This window comes from Corylus avellana, chromosome 3 (genome assembly GCF_965113065.1).
Source record: "Corylus avellana chromosome 3, dhCorAvel1.hap1.2, whole genome shotgun sequence".
Classification (NCBI taxonomy): Eukaryota; Viridiplantae; Streptophyta; class Magnoliopsida; order Fagales; family Betulaceae; genus Corylus; species Corylus avellana.
The window spans coordinates 21611793-21619404 of NC_142492.1; the positions used below are offsets into that span (position 1 = coordinate 21611793).

Genomic DNA, 7612 nt, shown 5'->3' on the forward strand with positions numbered 1-7612 from the left:
TTAGAGATGTTGTTGTAATAGAATCTTTAGTTTTTGTCCCAAAGCGAACCACCAGCCATCTTACAAATAAAAAACTATTCAAAAGTAAATTTAATATACATCCACTACCTTCTTACTTATAAAGTTGATGTACAATAACTAATTGACAGGAATTTCAATAGTGGAACTAATTAAATAAATTAAATAAATTCCTCAATTCCATTTTGTCTAATAGTTGATTTCTTTTTCTCACATGGATTGATAAGTTGATGAACACGATGATAACACTATTATTAGTGTGGTCATCCCCACACTATCACGTAAATTTTACAGGAAAGTAAAATTACTTTTAGGTGGAGGTAGCAAGTCAAGAGTGACAACTCTTGACCAAGAGTTGTATTGGGGCTCAAATTATTCTATTCCATTTTTACGTTAGTTTTTGTTGTCTTAGTTTTTTGTCTAATTTTTTGCATTCTGAAGTCTCTTGTTCTCCACCGGATTTCCACCCTAATGGGAGAAATTTTTTCTGTAAATATTTTATAAGATCCTACAGTTAATATCATACAGTGGTATTAGAGCCCTACGGTGATGGACGATCAAGAGAAAAATGAAAATTCTGCAAAAAATTCTATAGATTCTCAACTTTTTCTGTTTGATATTTGTCAAACAATCACTCATCAAGTGATTGATCTTGCTTCTATAGTAGCATTCTACAATTTGCACAAATCTATTGAGAAGCCAGATGAATAACACCTTGTTCTAACGATTGGTGGTTTGCAATATACAGCAAATATTGAAGAATTGAAAATGACGTATTTTTTGGAAAAGAAATAAGGGGTCAAGTTTCTAAGTCAGCCATTGGAGGATTTAGAGAGGATTTTTCAAGAAAAAAGTGTTACAGTCAACAATGAAAATTCATCTCCGAACCTATATTTCAATTCGAGATCGTGTGTGGAAGAAGAAAGCCCAAGAGTCACTTCATCTGAAGACTTTGACTCACTTCTCTCACTTTGGGAGGAAGATAATATGCAAAATCTGCAAGAAGATGAGGATCCTGAGGAAGAAGACGAACCAGGCGAAGAAGATATGAAAACTAGCCAAAACGACAGTGTTTTGACCAGCTAGGAAGAAGACATTCAACCTTCTTTGCAAAACAACGCCGTAGAGGAAGACCAGCGCCATTTGCGAAATGACACTGTCCAGTGCAACACAGATGACGTCATTTCGGCCATCCCTGCATAGGTGCCTTCTAGTGCTTATCCTAAAAATGACGTCGTCCCAGTGAAATGGGACGACACCGTTTCGGTATTGGATCAGGTCAACTGACCCACTCCACATCTTCTGGAACATACCCGAAAGCAATTTCACGACCCAATTCCTCAGCCCTTTCGCAACAGCCCAAAGTGGAAACACACTGTCAAAAAGGTCCAGATTGAAGCCTACGGTGTAGCACAACCCGCTGGAAACCGACTCATTGAAGCTCGATCCATTGCAAAACAGCCCACGCTCTTGAAGCCTGACCCGCCATTCCACCCATATCCGATAATCGGCCTGGGATTCAACCCGCCCTTCAACCCGCGATTCAAGCGATCCAGTTTCAACAAACTCGGTCCAGCAGACAGCCCGGTTCAAGGTAGAATCAGTAATTTCGATCGTTTTCACTCGTTTTAGCCCCGATTTCATCCACTCAAAAACCATTGGAAAGCTGATTCGACGGGCTACAACTCTACAAGTTCTATTTACAATAATTTCAATAATTTTCAACATTATAATCATAGAAATAATTGGGAAAGAGGTGAGTCTTCTAATCAAAGCCATCAAAGTGTGAACCGAAGCTTCATCCGACCCTGTTGGTTGGCTCCAAGTCAACCCAAAAAGGTTGCGTTTACTATTCCAGATTTGGCTAGAACGGAGATCTTATCAGATAGACGCCTAAGGGGTCCACATCCCTTACGGATTGTTCGGACTGTTGAGCAGAGCCTTAGGGACCCGTGGCCTACTAGCATGCACCGCTACACTCCTCCGAGGATGGGTGAACAGGTCAGTCCACCAGATCCAGCTCTTGGATATTATAGGGGTCATCTAAACAATTACAAGGTATGTCTGACTTATCCCGAAGATTATTGAGCTGCTGTTGTTATTATTGTTATGAGAATTGCTACACTTACAAACATTTTCACAAACACAATTGTACAAGCTGATGTGGCTCAGCCACGTTGGCTTGTTTTAACTAAATAAAAACTATAAAAGCAGGGACCTATTGATGAGCTTCATTTCTTGGAAAAGCAAGTTTTGTCAGAATGTTAAAATTGATTTGACGTGAAAGCTATTAGGAAGAAGCCATTTATACAAGAAAAAAAAAAAACCAGCAAACCATTTCAAGCTCCATCTTCAAGCTCGACGAAGCTCCATTTTCAGACGCTCTACTTGAAAAGCTCCATCTCAAAAAACGAGTACAATGCAGAAAGCGATTTTCAGAAGAAAAAAAAAAAAACGAAGCAGAAAGCTTTCTAACCCAACGACGTTTGGATAAGCATCATGTGAGTTTCCTTTCCTACCCAAAGAAACATTTTGTGAGCTCCTTCTGGACCTTCTATATGGGCTTTAAAAGTTGAGTTTTTGTTGAAGTTTTGAGTTTCTGCGCAAAATAGTCTTTAAAAGTTCAAGTAGTCTTGGAACAGAGGCTTTTTGAACCATCTCTCTTTAAGAAAAAAACATAACCTCTCATATAGAATCACACTATATTTCTTTTCTTAGGTATAGTTGTCATGTCTCTTGTGTGTGTATATATATATATATATATATATATATATATATATATATATATATATATAATTGAAAAGTGAATACCTTAAACTAATTGACTGCTAATAAAATTTGGTTTGTGCAGTACATTTCTAGAACAAATTGGTTTTTCGTGGATTGAAGAAGGCATAGGAGCGTGCAGACGTCGTTGCTTATCTGAAGAAAGCAGCTGCCTAATCCTTTGGCCCAGGTCATTATCTAGTATTTTGTCACAATTTGAAGAGTTTGGCTCATGGTGCTCCATGCCACTCTTTTCTAAATTCTAAGTTAATTGAGATACTTTTTATGGAAACATATTTTGGTAGTTTTTCTCAATGATACATTCCTAGCCAAAGATAAAGATTATTATTATTATTATTATTATTTTAAATCACATTCTTTGATTTTTGTTTCCCTTTGTAGAGGGGATCTTTTAGCACAAAAGTTGAAGTGTGAACTTATCTCCATCCAATCAAGGTCTCTTATAATTTGTGAAATTGAGACCAAGGGCAATGGTGATGGTGGGCAATGATGAAGCTCTTGGACCTCCTCTTGGCACTCCAATTGGTTAGTTAAACACATAATTTCTGCTTGTTAAACTATGTTAATTATGTCCTCTTACCTTTTTTTTTTTTTTTAATAATTTAGATGTGGATGATAATGAGGATAGTGATAACGAGGACAATGATAATGAGGACAGTGATGGGCCAGAGGAAATTATTCATGGAAATCAAAGGGTTGAAGAACCAAGAGTTGATATGATGTTTGATTCTGAAGAAGAGGTTATAGCATATTATAAGCAATATGCCAAGCAAGTCGGTTTTGGTGTGACAAGAAGAACCTCTAAAATTGGAGATGATGGAAAGTTAAGATATTTCACAGTTGCATGTGTCCGTGAGGGTAAGTCAAGAAGCAAATCATCTAATATTGTTAGGCCAAAACCAATGGAGAAAATGGGGTGCAGGGCGAAGATCAATGCAAAGTTAACTAACAATGGAAGGTTTACATTGTCTACTATCGTGCTTGAACACACTCATGTTGTAAGCCCATCCCAGGCAAGATATTTTACATGCCATAAAATTTTAAATCCTTGTGTGAAAAGAAGACTTGAAGTAATGGATAAAGCTGGAGTCCGTCCAAGTAAAAACTACAAAGCTCTTGTTGTTGAAGCCAGTGGATATGAGAATCTTCCATTTGGAGAGAAAGATTGTGGAAATTACATTAATAAAGTAAGGAATGAGTTGCTTGGAGAAGGAGATGCTGAAGCATTGCGTAACTATTTCATGAGAATGCAAGAAAAAAATGACAGCTTCTTCTATGTCATAGACCTCGATGAAGAAAGCCGTTTGAGAAACGTGTTTTGGGTAGATGCATGAAGTAAAGCAGCATATGAGTCTTTTGGAGATGTCATAACATTTGACACTACATACTTGACTAATAAATACAAGATGCCATTTGCACCTTTTGTCGGAGTGAATCATCATGGCCAATACATACTTTTTGGGTGTGGATTACTATCAAATGAGAATATCGATACTTTTGTATGGTTGTTCGAAGCATGGTTGAAATGCATGTTAGGAAGAGCTCCTAATGCAATTATAACTGATCAAGATAGAGCTATGCAAGCTGCAATTGCAAGAGTGTTTCCAAGAGCAAAACATAGATTTTGTTTATGGCATATCATGAGCAAGTTTCCACAGAAACTTGGATCACACTCTCAATATGAAAACTTTAAGGGTGCTCTATTAAATTATATATACGACTCTTTGAATTGTGATGAATTTGAAAAAAGATGGCAACAAGTAGTGGAGAGTTACAATCTTAAAGAAAATGCATGGTTGTGTCAGTTATATAATGAACGGTATCAATGGGTACCAGCATATGTGAAAGATACATTTTGGGTCAGAATGTCTACTACACAGCGAAGTGAGAGTATGAATGCCTTTTTTGATGGTTATGTGGGGCCAAGTACCCTGTTGAAGAAATTTGTTGGAGATTATGATAATGCTTTAATGAGAATGGTTGAGAACGAACGTCTAGCTGATTTTGGTTCGTTTAATAAAATGATTCCACTTATTACTTTCCATTCTATTGAGCATCAACTTCAAGTTATTTATACCAATGAAAAGTTCAAAGAAGTTCAAGAGGAGTTTAGGGGATTCATGATGTGTTTGCCATCTCCACTAAAATGCGATGGTGCGATTTCTACGTATGAAGTTGAGGATTGTATAAGAGTTAATGATGACTTCACAAAACAAGTAAGGTATTGTGTTTACTTTAATGACAAGGAATGTGAGGTGAAATGCACTTGTAGATTGTTTGAATTTAGAGGAATAATGTGTAGACATGCCCTTATTGTTCTAACCTTGATAAAAGGTGTAAAAGAGTTGCCATCTAAATATATTCTTGAACGATGGAAGAAGGGCTTGAAACGAAAATATACCATCATTAAGAGTAGTTATGACGACTTGAGCGGCAACCCTGAAGCATAAAAATATGAAGATTTGTGCAATGATTTTTCTGAAGCTGCATTGATCGCATCAAAAGACAATGAAACTTATATGACGGTGAAAACTTGTGTACTAAAGTTAAAAGGGGAATTGTTTCACAATGGGTCAAAGGGTGAAAGCATTCTAAGTACTCCACCTTCTCATCACCTTCCAGGTGCATATTCTATTTGTAATGAAGCAATTGATGGGAGGTCTAAAAAATGTAATAAGTTGCGGAATCCTTTAGTTGCAAAAAGTAAAGGGAGGCTACGGTCAACACAAAGGCAGTCTGTTGGAGAAAAGGTTGTTAGAAAGTTAAAATTAAAGAAGATACAAAAAAAAAAAAAAAAAAGTTCGGATTAAAGAATGGACAACGGAAGAAAGGACAAAAACAGGTTGCTTGTTTCTCTTTATTTTATAGGTATATCTTATTACTTGTTTCTCTTTATTTTATTTTTATATCTTATTGCTTTTTTTGTCATATCTTAATGAAAGACTTCCCAAGCAACAAAAGAAGTCGAATTGAATTTAAATGAAGCCATCTTGCCTTCTGTAGCTGCTTCACAACATGATTGTATAATTGGAACTCAAGAAAGTATAGTTACTCAGGTATAATTTATGTTTCTCAACCATCTTGCCTCATTTCTCTCATGAAATACAAGCTTTTATTTATTTTTTAATATGTTTGCTAGACTGAGAGATGGAATGAGCAAAGGGACAATCTAACCTTTTTGATTCCTCTGTAGATGGTACAATGACAACCATCAGGTCAATATTCTGCCCTATAAATTCATTTTACAAATAGCTAAATTAATCATATAAGTTCATATTATCTTAAAAGGACTGTTTATGGGGTTTCTTAACATTAAAAAAACATATTGCTTTCACTGCCATATTTAATCGTTTTTGAAATGACATTTATGTAATAGTTTCTTATTGGATGTTATGTAATACTTTCAGGTTTCATGCTTTGGACTGTTCTGAATTAGTTTATCATTCTGGAGCAGGTTATTTTGTGGGGTTGATGGTTTTTTGGGGTTTATGGTTATCGCCTTGAGCAATTTCCAGATATGAGATTGATGGTTTTTTGGGGTTTATGGTTATCGCCTTGAGCAATTTCCAGATATGAGGTTGATGGTTTTTTGAAAAGATGCTAAATAAGCTGTGGTTGACTGTTCTGATGTGCTAGTAAGACCATTTCAGCTCTTCTTTATATTTTCATTTCACTTTTAGAATTGATCAAGGTTCATTTCACTTTTTACTGAATCTAAATGATATTGGTTTTGCAGTAAAAAGGGCCACTTCAGTGACATTAGTGCTGGTTTTGCAATGGTCATTTTGTTGATGCTGGAGATGTTGTAGTCAAAATGGTCATTTCAAATTTTGTCAGTTGACCCACGTTTTAGTGGTTGATTAGTACCCAATACTCTTGAGTCAGCTGCTAGACATGATTTTGCTCACCTTGTATTTGTTGAATTGCAAAAGAGAATGAATTTATGAAAATGAACTGTATTTTATAATTTGTGTTGATTCTACAAGAATAACTATACAAAAAGGTTTATTTGATAATACTCTTTTTTGTAGAATACAGCCATGTTTTTGTCTCAAAGATGGTTGCATTTTCTTAACATCTTTCGGCATCACAATCATGTTATTGTCTCAAATGCCTTAAGTTTGCCTAGTCCCTTTAAGGAGCTCTATGTAGGGTCACCTCCACAGCTTAATGCATTTAACCAAAGAAATAGCTCCAAAGGCCATGCACAACCAAGATGCTCACCACTTTTCTCACTAAAATTAGAGCATGGATAACCATAACCATATCATGTGTTTAGCCATGGAGGTATAACAAATTAAACAAGACAGTCTTTTATTTGTATTCTTTCCACTGCTGAAGTTTGTCTATTGAAATAGAGAGTTGTACACATTGATGAATCAAACACAGAAAAAGCAATTTGGAGTTGGCAGACTTACATATCACAAAGAAGCAAATTGAAAGATACATGAGGAAAAAGCCAAGCAAAAACAACATTTCGTTGGTGACATTTTTAATTATAAAACAAAAACTATAATTTTTTGTTTAGTATACAACAAAAACTTAAAACGGCCTCCGTAAACAGCTCCACCCACCTTGAATTTCTTGGGCAAGTCCTCAAATTTCTTGATTAAAGCCTTGATCACAAGAAGGGCAAAAACTTCCTCCCTCAGCAAGCTTGAATTGCAACTTTGCATTGGTAGCACCAATGGAAGTCGAGAAAAAAAAAAAAAAAAAATCAGAGGTAGTCAAGGGGAAAAGAGAGAAAAAAGACAAATTTGGTTTTGTTTAAATGGGGGAGGTTACGTTTTTTCTCAAAGAAAGATGG

General features: G+C 35.9%; 1 pseudogene; it reads left to right on the plus strand.

The window, feature by feature from the left end:
- Positions 1-3482: 3482 nt before the first annotated feature.
- Positions 3483-6614, plus strand: LOC132174210 (protein FAR-RED IMPAIRED RESPONSE 1-like; annotated as a pseudogene).
- Positions 6615-7612: the final 998 nt, after the last annotated feature.